Source organism: Mastigoproctus giganteus, chromosome 3, assembly GCF_048544385.1.
Source record: "Mastigoproctus giganteus isolate SK-2022 chromosome 3, ASM4854438v1, whole genome shotgun sequence".
In the NCBI taxonomy this organism is placed as follows: domain Eukaryota; kingdom Metazoa; phylum Arthropoda; class Arachnida; order Uropygi; family Thelyphonidae; genus Mastigoproctus; species Mastigoproctus giganteus.
The window spans coordinates 174,056,793-174,078,302 of record NC_143577.1 but is presented as its reverse complement, the minus strand read 5'-3'; the positions used below and the strand labels follow the sequence as shown (position 1 = coordinate 174,078,302).

The following is a 21,510-nucleotide window of genomic DNA, read 5'->3' as shown; positions in this document are numbered from 1 at the left end:
ACGTTTTAGGGTAAACTGCTTCGACTATATAAACAAGTTTCTTCAAGCGTCACAAATCACGCTTATATGTCGCTTCCCTGCATTGCAGATGTGCTTACAGGGAAGCGACTTTCACAGGGTGAGTAACAATTGCGACAACTCGCTATTCAGATATAATAATCATACTAATAAAAAGCATTTTAAATTATACAAATTACTGAATGGTCATAACAGCATGGATTGACTTCTGTCGTAAAATTCCATAAATTGAGAACATCAACGTGCACGAGCCAAGTTAAATAGAGCTCTTAACAATAATAAAATCATCTAATTTCGTATGTGATTTTACAATGTACTTTCTAGCATATCGCTGTAAATGAGACAGTTCAAATTTCAATTACCAATCGTTTTCTCATTCCAAACGGACTGGAAGTAGTTTCACATAAGATCCAGTTTCCTTCTCTATCTTTGTTCTTTATACTTCTTTACCGAAACGTGGATATTCGATTAAGTACCGACAACTTTACAAAGAGCTGGCAAGCCATGAAAATTTCATGAGATACTTGAGAAAGTGAAGTAGGGTGTAAGTTTATACATAATGCGACACTTTCAGATTCGAACATGTGGTTGTCAAAATACATCATATGAACACTGCCACGGCTTCAAGATAACGGCACGAGCATGGATTGCCTACTTATATATCTGTCAGGGTTTTGAATATTTTATCTTGGCCGTCAGTTGATGTAACGCATGCAGTAATGCGAATAAACAACACGTAGCTTCCAAACAAATCGATAGAATTCTGGGAAACTCAAGAGAATGCTACGTTACCAAATGCATTACACGTGCTACTAGAAGGAATAGCAAGAAAATCCGCGGCACAAGTTATTCTGAATATCTAGACGTTCTAAACAGTTTTTTTTTTTTTTTTTTTTTTTTTTTTTTTGCTTTTTTTTTTTTTTTTTTTTTTTTGTTGGGTGGATAAGATGGCGTACTCGTGAATTTATGCTTGTCTGAAGTATTTCTCCTAAATCACACTATAGAAAAATTATTTAATGACCTGTGCCATAATTCTGTCTAAATTTAATTTTTTGATTAGCGCCAAGAGAATCCAGACTATGAAGAAAGTCAGTACATCGCATGCGAAGCGTATTTATTCTAAGCTTGGTTTGTCTGTCTGAGGGATGAAAAACCAAATAAATTCCTGTAAATCAACGCGCCCGAATGAGTTCTTGGTGATTATTGATCATAACATTCATATCATTGATACAGCATCCATTCATAATGGCTACTTCTTTAATAGATGGGAAATGTATTGTTCTTTAATATGTGGTATGGTCGTCAATCAGATGTTATTCATGCATGGCTTATAAACCCGAATTCTTAGTGGCAGCAATCTACGTTGTTGTTCGATTGAGGGTGTTTTTGGTGCAACCGAAACTTTGGTCATATTTCACCTAACTTGGATAATATGCGTATTGATATTTCTTGGTCATGGAGTGTACTATATACAACTGAAGTATCTGCTAGTTTCAGAAAGACAAAAATTTCGTAAATATTACAGTTTATCTAGAATTTGTGATAAAGTCAGAAAATCCTGTTGACATACAGGGAGATGAAAGATGTTGCGCCATTTGATGAACTGAACATTCTATAAGAAAATGTTTCACAGCAAGTTAGCAGCAGAAGTGTGGTCATTTCGATAGTTCTAAGTAGATACAAATGTGTAAGGTGAGTGGTCCGAAAAGTATTGTTGCCAAAAATGACTTCTTCATGCCGATTTATTGGAAAACTTGATTTCCACTGCTTGAGATGCTGTTTTATTTGTAGTAATTTACTATTGCGTGACTTCTACTTCACCAGATTTGCGCCCAGTGATCTAAATATGTCTGTTTGATGACAAATTTAGAGTCGGAATATGATATTTGACAGGTCAGATGTAAAGTCTGACCTGTCAAATATTGGATGTTATGCTGGCGGATCAGCTCTTTCCTAGGACAGCCGAATTCCCGGTGATCCAGGAGACTTGAACTTCTTTTTTTGTCTTTCAGTATCGTTAGTTGGACTTTAATTTTACACAATATCGGATTTACGATGTGTTTTCATTATAGGGCATGCATTACAATCAGTGAGCCGGTAAATACAATGTTTCTGAAGAAGGATTTCTCATTGTATACGAAGGTTATTAATATGGCAGATAACCCAGTTGAATAGCTGCTGTATTCCTTTGGAATGGCTGAGAGATAGTAGCACCTGGCAGGACACTGCAGCACCTACCTGAGTATCTGTTTTGGAGCCAGTGTATATTATATTTAAGAAAAGTGGAAAATTTACGAAAATAACTATTTCAATTTGGTATAAAGTTATCCATGGGGGTTGTGTTATCAAAGCTTAAACCTATTTTGGAATTAGTTCTTGCAGTTGTGTGCCAACTGGTTTATTTTTGGTAGATCTGTTTCTGCACAGATTTTCCTATTATTGATTAAAAAGGTATTCCAAAATAGGATGGTTAGGCAGGATTTGGATTTTTTGGGCGTAGTTTAATAGTAACATTTATTGCTATTAAACTAAGCTCTAAAGAACCACCTTTAAATCTCTCCGTTGATTTAATGATGGTTCATAGGCTTCAGCACAAACTTTCTTCAGGTGGTGTTCGATATGCACCTAGGGCAATTCGTAAACTTCAATGACGTATAGGGTCGGGTCATTTTTGGACGCTTTGTCTACAAGAGTTGTACACAGGGGCTCCATAGTCCAGTCCCGACCTGATAAAGATATGGTATAAGTGAAGTAGCATACAGCGATCGGCACACCAAGTTATTGCAGAGAAACTCTAGAATTTTTAGTATTTTTTTAACAGGTTGTGCGGAGATGTCTAAATGCTTCAAGATATTTTCTGTCAAAATTAAGACCAAGAAAACGAATGAATGCCATTAGAGGGAGAGGTATGTGGTGATTTTTCAACTTTAATTCTGGAATCTAGATGGATATTGCGCTTTTTACAAAAATGTATAGCTGTTGTTTTGTGCTGTGATATTCTGTATCCATTCTTTTAGTCAATTATATTTTATTTACTGCACCCCCTATAGCTGCCTTTCGACTAGTTATATGTTTTGTGAATGGTATGGAATAGTAAGCTCGTCCGCGTAGAAGTACGTTTCGAGTGTGGTCGGCATGTCTTTTGTTATGGGATTAATTCCGAGTACAATGAGAGTTGAGCTAAGAACCGAGCTTTGAGGGACCTTGGACATATATTTATGATGAGGCATTTTGATATCTCACCTGGAAGGTTGGATTACTGAGAAAATTTTGAATTGAAATTGGTAGGCGCTCCGGCAGCTGAAACTTATGAAGATCTTGGAGTATGCCAAGTCGTCAGGTTGTGCCAAATGCCTTTTCGATCTCTAAGCAGATCATTATTTTATGTACGTTCCGAAGGAAAGCATTTCAGATATTAGCCTTTTATCATGAGGCTCAATGATGATTTAATTTTAAATAACTCATCATTGAAGCCGAATACCGAATTGATTTATGCTCAAAAATCCTGTGTTTCCAAGATCCATATCAGTCGGTTATTGGCCATTTTTATCCTAATTTTTTTCTATACAGCTTGTAAGGGCTATTGGATGATAATGTGCTGGATTTTTATGATCTTTCCTGGTTTGAGAAAGGCAATTATTACGGAATGTCCCCAAGAGTTTGGGTTGGCAGGTTTCCATATAAAGCTATAACATAAAAGTAGTAAATTATGCAGTGATTTTTCACAAATCGCTTGATCATTTGGTAGTGGACTCCATCGGGACCTACAGCACTATTTTTCGACTTAGCCAGAGCTTCTTCTATTTCTTCCATAGTAAAAGCCTCATTATATGACAGTTCTTTAGTGGCGCTCAAATTCAGCATGTATTTTTCCGCCATGGCTTTATGTTTTTAAAAAGCTGGTGTACATGATAAGGTCGCTGATACTTTTTCCAGCAATCAAAAGTGGTAGCACTTAATGTTTATGAAATCTAATAACATTTATGCAATCAACAATTTTTTCATTAATTTCAACTTCATTTAAAATGAAGTAAGTTTCCTTTGGCTTAGTAGTGTGAGTGATTTATTGTCTTCAGTTGGTTATTTCATGTTCTGTTGAGATTTCTTCGCACTCCCTTTAAACGTTTCACATTTAAAGAGAATAAATGCCGACATCATTAACAGAAATAATGAGCCTTACACAGATCAAACCTACTTTGTTTACACTGGCTGCGCTTAATAGCATTCGTAATTAGATTTTTAGTGTTCGCTGTTTTGTGTATGTTTGTTGGAAGATCTTGTGTGTTTATGAATTGGACACCAATCGCAAACGTTTATAGTTCTCTTGTATTTTTTGTTCGTTTCTCACAATATTTCATTACTTTAAGCTCTTGGTATGTTAGTCTTCAACTGTATACCACTTACTCTGACTAGAAACGCTGATTATTCTTTTAAGAGGCTTTGATCGAAACTCTATCCTAAACCCCAAAACTGTTTTTATTTGTAACACAATTCTCTCTGCTTTGAAAAAGATTGCCAGCTAAAATAGAAAGAATTAAGCGTACACCTCTTACGTACAGAACATCCAAAGGTGGTAACCGTAAAGAAAAATAGCATTTCGGCAGGTTCAAACCCTACCAATTATAATTTATGTCTCAGCCGAGGTTGGCTCATATGCCAAGATTTTTTATAGCCAATCATTCCTTCTTCCATCTCGCTATTTGAGGTGGTAGAACCAGTAAGTGTTTCCCCCCCCCCTCTTTTATTCGTGTATCCATGGTGACAGTTGCGTGTTCGTTGCTGGGTCTCCACGGTTCACAATGCTGCCAGTGTATTCAAAACACTTTAAAATGGAAATTTTAATAGGAATCGAAAGGTCAGAAACCAATTCATTTCAGTTGATCGTAGCCCATATTTACCGGTCAACTTTGATCTAGTGGTCATGTCGAACTATAAACAGAACATTTTATATACATTTTTTTATTTCATAGTTTATTAGTCTCTTTAAACCCAAGTGCTCATATTACACGAAATGGACAAATTCGGATAAACAAAGTGATTTTTCTTTGATTGGTTTTAGGTACTCAGACGAAGTACCTAAAACCAATAGTATGGTATGCGTCAAGATATCTTTTGGATAAAAGATACCTTGACGCATATCTTGGACAATGGATAAAAGGATGGTTAAGTGGGAGAAGACAAAAGGTGGTAATCAATGGGTGCTGCTCTTCGTGGACTAATGTTATTAGTGGAGCCCCTCAGGGTTCGGTGTTAGGTCCACTATTGTTTTGTATATTTATCAATGATATTGATGAAGGTATATCAGGCTTAATGTCGAAGTTTGCAGATGATACAAAGGTTGGTAGAGTTGTTAATGACAGTAATGGCAGTGTGCTGCTGCAACAGGATCTAGATAATTTGGGCAGATGGGCTAAGAAGTGGCAACTGAAGTTTAACCTTGACAAATGCAAAGTACTGCATATGGGTAGAAGTTTTTTTTTTTTTTTTTGATTTGGTAGTTATTGGCGCATCGGCTTCTGTGGCCATATTGCACCTCCCAAGGTTTTTGCAGTACTTTGATCCAAGCCCGAGGCGGGAATCGAACCCGCGACCTTTGGGTTGCCGGGCAGGTACTTTACCCACTCGGCTAGCCCGGTCGGCTATGGGTAGAAGTAACCCCAGAGAAACGTACCAACTGTGTGGTACTACACTTAAGGTGGTAGAAAATGAAAAAGACCTGGGAGTAATTGTGCAGTCAGATATGAAGTTTTCTGAGCAATGCAGACAGGCTGCCAGGGCAGGTCATGGGGTTTTGTCAATGATATACAGGAACTTTGCTAGCAGGGAGAAGGAGGTGATTGTTCCTCTGTATAAGGCAATGGCCGGGCCGCGCCTTGAGTACTGCGTACAGGGCTGGAGGCCTCATTTTAGGAAGGATGTAGATTTACTTGAGCGTGTACAGAGAAGGGCAACAAGATTGGTGAGGGGAATGAAGGTATCCTCTTACCAAGAGAGGCTTGAGTTCTGCAAATTGCAGTGGCTGGAGACTAGGCACCTGCGCGGTGATCTGATTGAGGTATATAAGGCCTTGAATGGGTTGAGCACGCTGAATTCTGATGGGATCCTTTCACTTGTTCAGATTACGCACCTAAGGGGGCATAAATTCAAATTAAGAAAAAACAGATGTAGAATAGATGTGCGGAAATTTGCCTTTAGCCAGCGGGTGGTTAATTGCTGGAACAAACTTCCATCTGTCGTTGTGGAAGTTGATAGGTTGAATAAATTTAAGGAGGAGATTGACAGGCATTTGGAGGGAATGGTGTGATTTTTTTTTTTTTTTTTTGGCTGATGCTGCATATGCTCATACACTTGCTTTCTTGTATCACATGCCACTACTACTACTATTTTAAGGACTAGTCCTCGTTTATTGAACCCTCTTCAGAAGCCTTCATACTGATCACATTACCTCCTCTGTCGTATCGTGGATGATTATCAGAAACGGACGCGAATTTCTGTAAGAGGTTAATTAATGGTAGTTCGATCAGCAACTAGCAAAATGTCATCAGCATAACGTATGAATAATTTGAAGCCCTATGATAAAAGATCTGAAATTTGTTTTTTCAATGGGAGCTAAATAAATTTCTAGCTGATAAACCTAATCCCATTGGAGCCCTTTGTGTTTGTTTATAGATGGTCATCATTAAACCTAAAGTGCCTCGCTTTTATAAGGATTGCAGTTAATTCTAAATACTATCTATGCGTTCTTAGAAGGTTATCTAATTGATTTTTTACACTATTTCATTCCAAAATTCTCTCGTATATGCACTAAGGGCACATGTAGATATCCGCACATTACTCACCAAGCCTCATTAGCAGTAGTGATACGTGAACTGAAGAATAGATTTCGTAACAAATTATTTCGAGAAATTCATTAACAAAAATTTCGGTTAAAAAGGAACTCATATCTTCGAACTACGGATTCAGATGGGAGTACCGTATAAAACATAAGCCCTTGCTAAAGCTTAAAGTCGCTATAACTATACACTGCCTGCTAACTTTATTATGAGAACTATAAGCTAATAGCGCGCTGATCCGAATTACTGCTCCGACACGAAATGACACGAGGTAAAAAGGTAATACGAGGAATAATGGACCATTCATGTAACAAAGCTGTCCTCAATTCTGGATTGATGAGGAAAGAAGATTTTACTGAAAAAAAACTCCTTTTCAGCTCGCCCCTACAGATTCATTGGATTGAGATCCAGGGATTTAAGGGACCAGAGCTGATGCTTGAGGTGTTCCTATTGTTTCTCAAAAAACCCTTTCACACATTAGGCGCAGTGGATGGTTGCATTGTCATCTTGAACGTACTCTGTCCGTAGACTAAACATGTAACTTTGTCAGATATTACTGATCTGCAACTATATTCAGATGTGGTGTACCGTTTACGGTGAACTCCAGCGGGATCAGGTGACTAAGGGTACGCCACAGAAACGAGCCAACCACTAGTTCACATGTTTCCGTGGCATACCCTTAGTACACGTTTAAAGTATCATAATACCATTAATCGAATAGAAAATATTAAAATTTTTGACAAATTATAATACTCACTTTTCATTAAGTTTCCGACGAGACCTTGGCTTTTGTGAATGAGTCTTCACATGATTTTTTAATTCATTATAAAGTTGGATGACATTGAATATAGGGTTTTGACAGCCATTCCAATGGATTCACGTTTGATCTTCATACCAAGCTGATGCACAACAAATGCAACCACCATTTCCACCTCCATTTAAGTTCATTAAGCGGCAAAGAAACTAAGGCTATGAGGCGATAGTATATTGTATCTGTAAATTGCGTGTATTCTGTGGTCAACTTTCCTGTTTGTTGGTGAAAAACCCGAGGTTCCTTTGGGAAAATCCTCGGCTGAGATTGAATAACTAATCCATATTGCGAAAAAAGCCCGTAAAAATTTCTCGTCATTAGCAAGGTTAAAACCCAGTCTACCTGGTGTATGTGGAGAATGATGATTACATTCACCGTGCTACCGCGAGGGCCCACTAGTATCAGCTTATACACGTTAAAGATTCATTTTTGACTCCTACTTAGGAGTTCGCCAAACTCAGCCTTCAGCTAAATGATTAGTGTGATTAGTGAAAGACTCCTACAGGTCAGCCAGGGAAAAAAAATCTATCCATCCCACTGCCTGCTCTTGGTGTCGTCAAGAGCTTACTGCACTCCGCAAAGAGGTCCACCGCGCCCGCCGGCTTTATCAACGCCATCGCAACTGGCCCCCTGTGCCAGGTGGCGCTAAAAAGAACGAATACATCAAAGCCATTGCCGCCAAGAAGAAAACCACCTGGTCAGAGTTTGTCCGAGACTCAGGAAACTCCAACCTCTGGGGTCTTCTATACAAAATAGCGAGAGGAAAGACTTTCATGCCTGATATCTTTGACACTGTAACCACTTGGAACACCGAGACCTCTAACTGGACCCAACTCCATCAACTCCACACTTGACAGACTGTTTCCTGAAGATAATCCAGTAGACGATCAACCTGAGCACACAGTAATACGATCAGCTAATCAAACCTATGCTTCTGAGGAAGAAACCAATCCTTTTACAATGGAAGAGCTTACAGCCGTCCTCAACAGGATCAATCCTCACAAATTCCAGGAATGGACCTCACTGAGTACGTCTTTGTCCTTCGTTTGTTCAAGCTTGGACTCCTATATCTCCAAAAAATGCCTACTTGAGGGAATTTTCCCAAGGAATGGAAAGCGGCCCTGCTGCAACTCGTTAGGAAGCCGGGCAAACCCCCTGGAGATCCACGCTCCCTTACACCAATTGCATTCTTGCGAATCTAGGCAAAGTACCAGAAAGGCTCATGGCTCTCAACAACTATTCCAGGAACGGAACCTATTCTCCCCAGCACAGTATGGCTTCACACCATGGCGATCTACAGAAGAGGCGCTGTTTGACTTCGTTCTCCATATAGAAAACTCCACATCTAAATTTGAACCGGGCATTTTGGTGGATTTTGAGGGTGCCTTCGACACTGTCTGGTGGGATAGTGCGTTGGCACGCCTCCGCCTAGCTAACTGTACCTCCCATCTCTACAAGCTCTTCCAGAACTATTTCACAGAGCACACTGTCGTTGTTAAATCCGATCTTCTGCAGATAACTATATCAACCTCTCGGGGATGCCCACAAGGTCAGAATCTTGTGGGCATCCCCGAGGTGCTGGGCCCTTTGTGTGGAACATGGTCCTGCACAGCTAGCTTTCTAAATCTTTTGAAGAATACAAAATTGCTGCCTTTGCAGACGACCTGACAGTGGTTGTTTCTGGGAAATCGCACTCCAACCTTGAAAACAAAGCATATCTTGTCCTAGCAGATCTCTACTCCTGGACGGTTCTTAATAAGCTTCAAATCAGCCAGCACAACGAAAATGATGCTTTTTAAATCAAAGCTTGACCTGCGCCGCCCACCGGAAATTCAAAATCTCCGGGAAACAACTTCCAATTGTGACGCAGGCTAAAGTCCTAGGGATGGACTTTAGACTGGCGTCACAATTGGACGCAGCTTATGGTCCATTGACCATGAGCAGCATCCAATTTTGGGCTATCTACAATACCTAGGAGTCAAAACGAAACGGATTTTCAGCTGCAATCATGAGGATCTCCAAGAGCAACTGGGGGCTCTCCAACAAAACACTCTCTGACCTACGCAGCAGGAGCGTAGTTCCACCGGGTTCAGCGAGTAAAAATGAAAGACAGGTCAACTTCATTATTCAACGTGCTTTCCTCCTGGCCACGCACAGATTATGCCGAACAGTGTCTACAGCTGCCATCCCGGTGATAGCTGGAACTTTTCCGCTTGATCTGTTTGTCATCTTCAGAGGGCTAAACTTCAGAATTAAAAAGAAAATACCAACGAAGATACACGGCATAGAACTAAATCTCAATGGTGGCCCCAAAGCAGAAAGAGCTCGCCGTTATAACGACCTCGTTCAACATTTGGCAGTCTAGATGGAATACCTCACACACAGGCTCTGTTAACAGAAAATTCCTCCCTGATGTCACTTTCACAACTTCGAAAACCGTAAAGACCTGGCTTTCCCTCACCTTGGAATCCTCCTATTTGATTACCGGACATGGGTCCCTCAACGAAAGGTTGAATCTACTGGGTTTGCTACTAACAGATCGCTGTTTCTACGGTAGGCCAGAAAACTGGAAACATCTTTTCGAATGCAGATCGTATGACGACTTAAGGACCCTGGTGCAGGCTGTGCCAGGTATCTCGGAACAGCAACCAGAGCCTCTACTCCAAACATCTGACAATCTAAAGGCATTCCAATCCTATGCATCCCACATCTTTGAGCGCAGAGAGCAGAGATATATTGTTGTAACTGTATCTAACGATACCTCTTCAGTGACTTAAGGGATCCATATTCGCAGGCCGCCACCTGTGCTTGGAGTTCCCACTCTAGTACAGCTAGACTGGGAACTCCAAGCACAGGTTTATTTATTTTAATTTTATTGTATTTATTTTATGTGATTTTTCATTAAAATAAATTTAATATAAAAATAAAATAAAAAATAAATAAATAAAATAAAACATTAAAATAAATTTAATGTTTTATTTTATTAAATTATTTAATTTATTCTTCACGCGCTCTGTCTTCAATTCCCACTCTAGTACAGCCAGTTTATTTATTTCATTATTTTTATTTGTATTATTATTTTTTATTAAATTATTTATTTTATTTTTCTTCACGCGCTCTGCCTTGAGTTCCCGCTCTAGTGCAACCTAATTTAAACTTATTTTTTTCTAACTGCACCACGGGTGGTTTTTCTTTTTTTCTCCCCACCCTTTTTCCTCCCCTTTCATTTTTCCTCTTCCCTATGGAATGAGACCCCCCAGAGGAATCTGGCCCACCTTCTGGCAACACTAGGTGGGTCAGAATCTCTTTTGAGACACTACGTGCTTTGCTGGGACTGGCCCACCTTCCGGTGGCGTGAACGAGTACCCGGAATCATCTATCCAGGTGACTGATGCTTCTGGGTAGCCAAGAGGCCAGAAGAGAACACATTCACACACATACAATGCGCACAAACCTACACCAACACATTTCTTGCCCTTCACAGTTGATTCTGTTCTTTACAGCGATACGAGGTGGAGCTGAATTGACGTTCTGGGTGCCGCCCTTACATATACACATGTCCACAAATGATTAGTGTAAAATAAGGCACCATAACCCATGTAACCTTTCATACATCAAGTTCTGTAATGAAGCATCTCACTATCTGCGTTGAAAATCAGTGAGTTCCGCTCCTTGTGATATTATTTATACTACAAGGCTGTCAGAGTAACTAATACTTCAGTTAAAATCACTTCTTTACTTTACAAAATACTAAAACTAAATAAACTGTCCTGATAACAGTCCTTTCTTCTAGCCTAACCACACTATCTGACATTTACACGAGGATGGTGGAATATTCCACCAAGTAGGATGCTATGAGCAGAACTAGTGCAGGCGTCACACAAAAAGGCTGAAAGGAGATGGCATTTATCTCGTGAGTAATGCAGTTGGAAGGATTCATTAGAAAGCACTTGTGCATTGTGCTGTTATTGATTTTAACTCGGTAAAGCTGCAATCTAGGGAAGACACAATGGACATGGAACAGTAGCTACTGGTTCAGAGTCGTTATCGCATGTGGGTCTTCCTATTTTAAATTACCCTCTGGAATCTTAGATTGGCACTAAACGATGTTTGTAGATCCTGGAGGTAGAGTACGATGGGAAAGAAATAAGAAAATAAATGCAAACTGTGCGCTAATGATCACTATAAATGAAGTAAATTTTACTGTTGCAGACTCCGAAAGACTGTCATCAATGTCCGGTTACTCCAGTTAATGCATTATTTGCTCATTATTTACGGTATGTGAAGTGCTGCCGAGGTTGACCTACCCGAAATACTTAGGTATGGCCTTGGGTAAGATAAATAGAAATAAAGGCGACTTAAGTTTAACGCAGTAAGTTACAAATGGAGAATCTTTTAGCTGATCATCCTATACCGCATAATTTCTTCTCCTAGTTTCACCAAGTATTTGCATATCAAATCATTTTCTCGTTCATACATCCAGTTTAAGGAATGGTCTCAGAATTTGGTCAAGATATCGGAGGTTTATCAACAAAGACATTCAAAAAGTTCTCTGAATGATTGTCTTTCCAAAATGAGTTAAACGTTAGGCAACTTTTCCTTCAAAACATTGTTGTCCATTCTTTTGAATCGTAAAGTTGATACAAACAATCCGATCCAGAAATCCATGTGCTATAATTAATTAGAGTTTTCGTTGCAGTAGCTCGCGGGCATCTCTGAAACACCCTTATGAAGGGAAAGATAGAACGGGGGCGAGACCTAGTGCATGAGGTGGATGCTCTAACTATTAACTGCATTTTTTCGTGAAGGTACTCCAACATAAGAAGATTCTGAAACTTGTAAAAGATAATTGTGATGCGAACTGTAGATATGCGACACACCACCGAAGCTCATAACAGTCTGGCTAATTTTGTGTGTATATGAAGATAGGAGAATGAGTAAAGTCATATTTTCTGATGAACAACATTTTCACATGCCAAGAACTGTAAACTGCATAACTTCAGGTTCTAAATATTCTACCTAAAACCCGAAGTTTGCCTTAAAAGTAACTCTTTGATGTTCTAGAACGTTGAAGAGATACTTCTAAGGCGAATGTGGTATTTTATTTAAGAAAAGTAAGAGTTGAACATGTTAAAAGATTACTCTTTTCTACAATTTGAATTGTAGAAAGAGTAGAAAAGGTGTATTGTTTCTATATTGAATCCGTTTGTAGTCATGTTCAACTATAAAAGGAATTTATCAAATTAATACGACCACAAGAATAATTAAAAATTGTTATAGGCTACAATTTGCGTTGTCCTTTATTATATGAAAAAATATTTAAATGTGAAATAATGGCCTTCTTTTATGCTGCTGCTCATCTTCTTATGGAAGATGAGCGGCAGCATTTTGCAAGTTCATTATTGGAATTTAAGGATGTATAAATAACCGAATTGGAATTCTCTTCAAGAGTCTGCAAGTTTTAGTAAAATAATTGCGAACGTATAATTATTCCGAAACTGGGGAGGCCACGAAAGAAAAGCTTAATTGGCTGGAAGTACACTTAGAATCGATTATTTTGAAAAAGCCAAAAGTCATAAAAACTACATTTTTCAGAAACTGAAAAAGACGTTTCTTCTGTCCAATGAGAGACAAAGTTTTGCTATAGGTATAAACAAAATTAAATCTCACTTTTACTATTTTAATCAAAACGAAGTGCTTATCCATTTTCATAGTAGTAATATGTGATAGTCCTTTTTTGTAAAATTAAAATTAAGTGTAGAAAGAGCTTTACTTCTGCCAGTATCTTCAGAAATCGAAGAACTATCTTTCAGAGAAAGTAAACGCTAGCCATAATTAAAGTTCCCTTAATCTAAAGCTTCTGTAACAGGCAGTATATATTCAAATTTTCAATCTGACATGCTCATAGGATACAAAAACTTACGGGAAAAAAGCGTTCCAAAATTTCTTTACAGATTTAGATTCAGTGCAGATGACTAAGACCATGACACGAGTCCATGTTTTGCATCTCTGTAGAGCTATTGACATTATCAAAGCCGTTCTTGAACATATTCTCACGATATTGGCCTCGAGTTTTGAACCTGCAAAGATAAATCACATCATTCTACAAGTCTCAACCATGACTTCATAATATCAATCAAAATTTAGACAGTTAATTTTTAAATGCGAAATTCAGTCAAGCGTTTGTGCAAATGACGAAGTGACATTGAAATCAGGATATTATAAGCAAAATAACAATTGAGTCAGTAGATAAAAGGGTCTGGTTTTATTATTTATTACTTCAGGTGTATGTGATTTAATCCAGATGTAGCGTTTTTTTTTCCCTCTAAAGTATTTCTTGATTATTTTGATGGAAAAATTGAACGAAGTAATATAAATTTTGAAAAAATAAACATTTTTAAGGGAATGGTTTTTATTTATAAACTATTGAACGTTAAAAACGGGAACCTTATCTTTGACCCTTATATTACTCCTAATTTGTTAATAAAATATATTTTTTGAAAATTTACTTTATTGAAAGATATTTAAGAATGTGTGGTGGTTGAAATTTTATGGTCTGAATGCTTCCTTGCTGGAATTAGAAACTTCAGTTTCCAGGAGGAAGAAATACGTACCGAGATTTCTGAAAACCTACTAATAAAGGTCTCATGAATATAAATTCAAGAATTTTTACTTTTTGGACTTCGCGTGATGCATATTTTGAGACTGCGTTTTTTGGCATAATGCAAAGTCCAAAAAGTAAAAATTCTTGGTTTAAGAATTGCGCATCTTTTAGAACACTTGTCGTGTCATCTTTATACACTCTTTCTTAAATCTAAGAATAAAATCGCTACTTCTTTCAGATATTTTAAGTAGAGGCTTTCATAAAGTATTTAGAAAGAAAGAGCTCTTTCTAATAACCAACAGAAAGTATTCTTTCACAATATTGAATAACCAAATACAATGCATTTTGCCTTTGTATATAAATACGAAACTCTTCAATAAATAAACGAAAAGGAGTTATTTTTTTAAAAACTATGCTGTATCTGGAGATATGAAAGTACGTTTGTGATTTAATCTCTTTTATTTTCAAGCACCCAGTAATCTAACAACAGACGGTAACTCGATCTGGCCCATGACATTTAAATTCGTTTCAAAAATTGCTCTCTAAAGATATTTACATGCACCTACTGCACTTTATTACATTTGTGAATTTGCAGTTGTATTGACAAAAATGAGAATCTTCCCTGTGGTTTCGATATGAAATGCAGCTGCAATGACCATGAAGCCATGGCAGGGCTTCATTCACCCATGCATATTTCGGCTGGTTTCCTTGATTTTACTTTGGTGTCTCATCGCGATTCGCAGAAAAGAAATAAAGTTAAGTAAGCGGAGTGATAGACCATGTAATTTAATGATATTTTAATTGCTTTCAATCATGGTTTCTTTGAACAGATGAACGCCTTTCTTTTCATAACAGAACCAGCTGTCGAAAAACAAGGCAGTTCTGATCTCTTTACTTTTTGCATATCTACAAAATATACGTCGATATTGCACTGGATGAAACGAAAATTAATTAAATAGCCGGCCTGGAATGGAACAATATTTTTAGTATCGAAAATTCAGTATTTATAGTTCCATACGATTTTTAATTTAGGCGAATAACTTCGTCTTTAACGTGCACGGAAATGGTGCTTGTCATTCTAACATAAAGACTGGTTAATTAAGAAATCTTCAAAAATAATTCACGCCTTATCTTTTCGCATTTGCACCACATGGAAAATTGAATTTTGTGGACTTATTCGCAAGTTACGTCTTTCGTCACAAAATTGGCGACAAACTAACCATTGCTAATACAGCTGATGTTCGCTTCGGTTATCTACTATCTATACAGTTCAAATGATTGGTCATCCAAGCATACATCGACACAAGACATACGGGAATACACTGTGTACTTTCTGGAACGGCTGCAGAAGCAATCGATTGTTTCTAAAAAAGGATTTCGTAGTCCCAGTGGTGTTCCCCAGAGAGAGCCCATATGCAAGATAAAGAAAGTTATGTGCGGTCGCTACACAATCCGTCAACAGGCACTCGAAAACGTGACAGACATTCCTTGATGTCCCAAACTTTCGTCTAGTATATGCTATAATGTCGAAGGGTTACTTTTTTATATTCATTAACATATTCGCACTCGGACTTTTAATCTTGGTGGATAAACCTTGTGTTCATATCCACCGTTAGTTCTTTCATGCTCTTATCCACGAATCGAACTTTTTATGGAAGGCAAAGGCAGTTCATAAGTATTGCAATAAATAATAATCAGCATACACGTGGATAAATAAACTTTATTTATGTATGTGTATGCTGGTCAAAAAGTAAATAATACATGAAGAAAACAAAATAACATATCCTATAATGACAGGAAGGTACACCAAAACGAATTTGTGTATAGGGAAGACTTTATACTTCTATGAAGCACTATGGCAGATGCACGTAGGTTCAGCTGCAGATTATGGCGGGTTGTCCATCTACAACAAAAGACTGGATAATGTATCTGTGGAAGTGTTTAAGCCAGACGCATGCTGCAAGTATTCAATGGCTCAGTTCGACAAGTTATGATGACTAGTCAGCAGGAGAGCTTGCCAGGAGAAGCTCATGGCGCCTATAAGCTGAGTTAGCAACAAATGGATGAAGATCAGCATCGAGTTCTTGAATTTAGTTAAGTATCTGATTAGACATGTATAGTATTTATGTAGGGCGGCATTTTAACGTCAGTTCAACTCCGCCTTGGTACACTGTGATGAATACAAAAAAACTCTGTGAATGGCCAAAAATGTGTGTGTGTGTGTGTGTGTGTGTGTGTGTGTGTGTGTGTGTGTGTGTGTGTGTGTGTGTGTGTGTGTGTGTGTAATGTTATATTTGTGCAGTGTGTGTGTTGTTTCAGGCCATTTTTTCACCAGGAAGATGATTACCTGGAAAGCGTGGCCAGTTTCCATCTACACCACGGGGAGGTGAGCAACAGCGACGCATGTACTGTGGCGGATCTCGACTAACCAATACTGAATGTCCAAAACGAGTTTGGCATCACTCAGAGAGGGGAAAAAAACCGCTCCACTGGCGGAGTACAAGTTCAGCGGATGCCGTACTCAGGCACCAGAAACTCCAGCCTTGAGCGAAGGGCAAGAGGCCATCAAAAATTAAAAATGAAATAAATAAATAGATAGAAATAAAAATAAGATATGAAGTGTAAACGGGGGGGATTGTAGGGGGAGTAAAAGTGAAAGGTAGGAAAAGCGCACAGTTCGGGGGAGACGTTAATACGTAGCTAGGCGAATAGTCGAGTTTGGAGAAATTAAAGAAATGGCAAATCCCACGCTGTCCTGCAGTGTCAGCAATGACGTCATTGTTAGGGAGGTAAGGTAGCAGTCACTGGAGAAGCCAGAAGACATCGCTGGCAAGCGAAGACTCCTGCCGAGTCTTCGCTAGCCAGCGAATACTGAAAGAACTGAAAGTTTTCACTGGAGCTTAGGAGAGAAGTCTCAGTTCCGGAAAAGCTGCACCGATGCAAACGAAGAAGTGACGAAGGTCCTGATAAAGTTCACAGCGAAAGAGAACGTGCTCTCGATCCTCAGGATGGCCACAAACACAAAGTGAGGACTATGAAATATTAAAGGTACCCAGTTTTGCATTTAGGGTGCCGTGACCAGTCAGAAGGCAGAAAGTACATAGCTTGGATGGCACCGTTTCAATGTGGATTCACGGGGTGGCGAAAGACATCTGCGGAATAAATTTGTAAGTGACCCGTCCTTTTATGGAGACCTCCCACCTGTCTTTCTAGCGTTGCAAAAGGATGTTTCAGACGCATCACTTTTCAGCCTTTGGATCAGATTAACCCTTACGGATATGACAAGGAATTCAAGGAAGATCCCATGACGAATGTGATAACATTCCTCTATATAACAAAACGAGGTCAAGCGGGATTGTTTGTTTGGGGATTTTTTTTGGCGCATGGGCGTCTATGGCCATAGTGCGCCAGGTCAAGCGGGAGTCATCTATTTAGAACCCGCAGGCCCGACTCATGGCGATAAGCAGAGATCGCTCAATTGATTGAAGTTTAGTTTGAACGGCACTCTTTTTTGACTTTCCAAAAACCAGGCGCCAGCACTGTAGGTACAGATCGGCAAAAACACAGTCTTGCCCTCGTGGGTAGCACTGTCGGTAGGATCACAGTCCTCCCACACCGGGTGTGAGAAGGATGGCGATCCTACGATGATCCTGTTCGAGTCTTGTCAATGACCTATGCAGGGAAAAATAATAAAACAGAAAGTCTAGTACTCGCATGGCCAAAACACACCACTGAAAAAACAATAAACTAAAAATATATAGAAACAAATTAGGCTATAGATGGCGGTACGAACGTTCGTATATTAGATAAAGTATGTATAGAGGGAGGTGAAATTTATACAAAGTGCCAGTGACTAGAAGGGTAAGGATAGTAGAAAAAGAAGTAATTTTTCTAGAAGTAATTTTAGATATGTAATTTTTTTAGGATATTAACATTCTTTTACATATCTACTATACTTCTTTTTCTACTATTCTGACCCTTCTAGTCACTGGCACTTTGTATAAATTTCACCCCCATCTATGCATACTTTATCTAATATATCTATTCATACCTACTTTTATATATATATATACTGACGAACTCAGCCACATTGTGAAAAAGGCCCAAAAAAGATTCCTCGTGTTATTGATGGGATTCGAACTAAGGTCTTCTCAACCCAGCGTGGGGAGGGGACGGTGATTGCACCAACTATTCTACCCAAGAGGGCCACGGACGAGGGTGGCATGGTTTTATATTCCGGAAACTCGAGCTTTTCTGTCCAGCAGACACGTTGAGGAATACACACAATATATTACTACCTCAGTTACTATGACACTTAACACCAATCGGCTGACGACTTCCTTGGATTCAGCGTGTCAGCATTTTAATTCCTTCTGGCAAAAACTACGTGCTACTTATTTTGAAATTGCACGTGTAGCACCAGCATGATCGACCACCTGGAAATGATGGAAAGAGGCCACCGGGCTTGGCTAAATGAAAATTTTCCGCAGTGGTATGAAATGGTGGCGGATTTATACCAAGACAGATAAGGCTTCAGTATAATGTCTAAGTTGCTGGTATATGTCAGTTTTCAGAACAGCGGTTGCTCATCTACGAGAATCATTGAAGATTCAAAGTACTTAATGAAATCTTTAAGTGAAATTTAATTAAATTTTAATTTAAAAATTAAATGAATCACCACAGAAATAAATGATTAAGTGCTTATTTAACTAGAAAAATGTCAAGCTTTAACTCGCCAAGCAGTTAAGGATTCACGATTACCAACTCTTCTTTCCTATAGTATTATTGCAATAAAGAAAAGTATACTCTCGCAGTTTGGCAGGCGAGTGATGAATCACCCTCGATTTAAAAAAAACCATTACCATAGATAATTTCTCTTGAAGAAAAAGTAGGCTCAGATTTTTATTGGAGCTTACTGTTCTAGAGTTTTCATTTCAGCTTAAATACACAAAAACTGGTAACTCAGTTCTCATATCGAGCTTGCAAAATTATCTTTTCATTCTCATATAGATAAATATTTTTTTCGAGAAGTGAATGAATAAATAAATAAAAAAACACATTAAAATTGGCGAATGACGTTATCAGTTACTTGTCTAAATATTCTATTACGCAGCAGTTCCTTGTCATAACATGTCAGACCTCACTAAAGTGCGAACTATTCTTCTGCCATTAATAGCTGTCCAAGTGATCATTACTGCACATTTATTATGGGAAAATCCGAGACAGTTTCGTGCAACAACAACAAAAAAAAAAAAAAACATTTTGTGCTGTAACTACTCCAGAAAAGATGGTCAAAAAGAAAGGAGAAATAGTTGGAGCTAACAACAGCAACTATTGATCGGGATTAGAGCAATCGGGCATGGAGGGCTAAGTACACTACATAAAAATAAAAATCTTCCTTTTACTAGCCTGGAACTAGTTTTAAAACAGGAAAGTTAACAAGGCGTGTTGGTTGTCCGGAAAGTAGCACATAGTCGTCATCAGCACGATCGTATAAGCCCGGGTAATAAATCATCGTGGATTCCTTTCGTTCATCTACAGCGGCTGAAGGAGGGTAAGGGATGCAGCAAGTGAAAAGCGATGCTCATCGCGCGCAGGTACCATAAATTTAAGGTAAAATCAGAAAATCGCTTAATCCTTTGGCCTCCCTCTCGTCATTTATTTCTGCTTGCCGCAACAGCCCTACAAAGGACTGTCACAACGTCAAAGATTGGGGATATTTTTAAATCAGGCTCTGAACTGCTGACATCAAACGTATTTTGGTGCATTGTGGTCTATTTGCCCATGAGCTATAATGCCTACAACAAAGCATAAGTATTTACAAGAATCGACTTTTTATGCAGACAACGAACCACCTCGTAAAATCATAACGCTACAATCCAAGGAGTTGCCATACTTACAAAAACAGCGAGAAGCCATAGGTGTAGAATGCACCATGTTTCCTCCTGAGACATAGTGCCACTCAGATGACATAAGAAAGAACAGAGTAGGAAATTAATGATCAAAAACTGCCTGGAGGTGGCACGAATGTTCCTTGAGTCAGATCACGTAATGTGGATTATATTATGAATTGAGTAGACCGGGATTCAAGCCCCTGACTGCTAAATAAGGTCAATCTGCCTACTCGCACTGGACCAGCGTGGTAGGTTATGGTCCATTTCCCTCAGCATGAATTTTTGAGGAGGTTTCTGTCCTGCAGTGCGTTGATAATGGCTGCAGTTTATGTTATAGGTCAAATGAATGTGGAGTATGACAAAAGTCTTTTTAGACAGATTGAATGAGCTAGTAAGTACGAGTCTCGTTAAGGGCGACAAAACTTCAACCTACCTCTTATAGACTGAGACGTGTAACGGAAATATCCTATATGGTAATAGTTTTTTTTTTTTTAAGAAACTGGATGATTGCTGATTATCCCAGTATGTCCGAACCAATACAAGGGGTATTAATATCCTAGATCTGGTTCTCACTAAGGAGCCTAACTGCATTAGTATCCCCACTCTCAAAAACTTGATAATGGTGATACTAATTTTATAGTATTGTAGTAAAAGGCAGTGTGACCATGATACCAAAATTAATATGGGCCACATATAAAGGCGATAGCTTCAATTTCAATAACTGCAACAGAATACATGCTGTTTGCAAATAAGATATAATAAGAAGAGGAACTCTTTATTGCCTACAAAAGGCACAAGCCGTACACAATACCCTTCACGGCTACAAGCCAAGGGTGGTATGAGCAATAAGACAACATTGCTCAGTCGTCTCTTGAGCATGGTTGCCTTAGCACAAATTCTAAACAGAGTTGGTAGCACGGTTCTATTTCACTATCAGTGAACCTCATTAAACTTAAATTTATAGCAAGTTCCTTCAATTTCGAGCTGAATCAATATCAAATTGAATAACTCAGTTAAAAGAAAAGTTTTATATCGAGACTGCCTCTCAATTTGTATGACAGAGAACGAAAAAACTAAAATCAAAAGTTGCGGTTATCAGTAAAAATATTAACATCCCATAGATTTGGGTAATCTAGGGGATGTTAATATTTTTATTGATAATAGGGATGTTAATTCGCATCGTTCGTCAAAGGGCTCAAAAATGAGGGACCGAAAAATATTCTTTGACTGATAATAAGGTGTAAGATGATATTTACGAGAGGAATGTTTGTTACCCGTGATGACTTAACTACATGCACATTACCGTCATGTTTAAAGAAACTGACTGCGAAGGATACAATTGGTACTTGT

General features: G+C 38.5%; 1 long non-coding RNA gene across 1 annotated transcript in view; it reads right to left on the bottom strand.

Annotated features, from left to right (window-relative positions):
• The window catches only part of LOC150088420 (uncharacterized), a 77,313-nt gene that overhangs the window by 24,819 nt on the left and 30,984 nt on the right, over nucleotides 1-21,510 (bottom strand). Inside the window, exon 2 of the long non-coding RNA XR_016546792.1 lies at nucleotides 13,586-13,742. This is a non-coding gene — a long non-coding RNA (uncharacterized LOC150088420). The remainder of the gene's footprint in view (nucleotides 1-13,585; nucleotides 13,743-21,510) is intronic.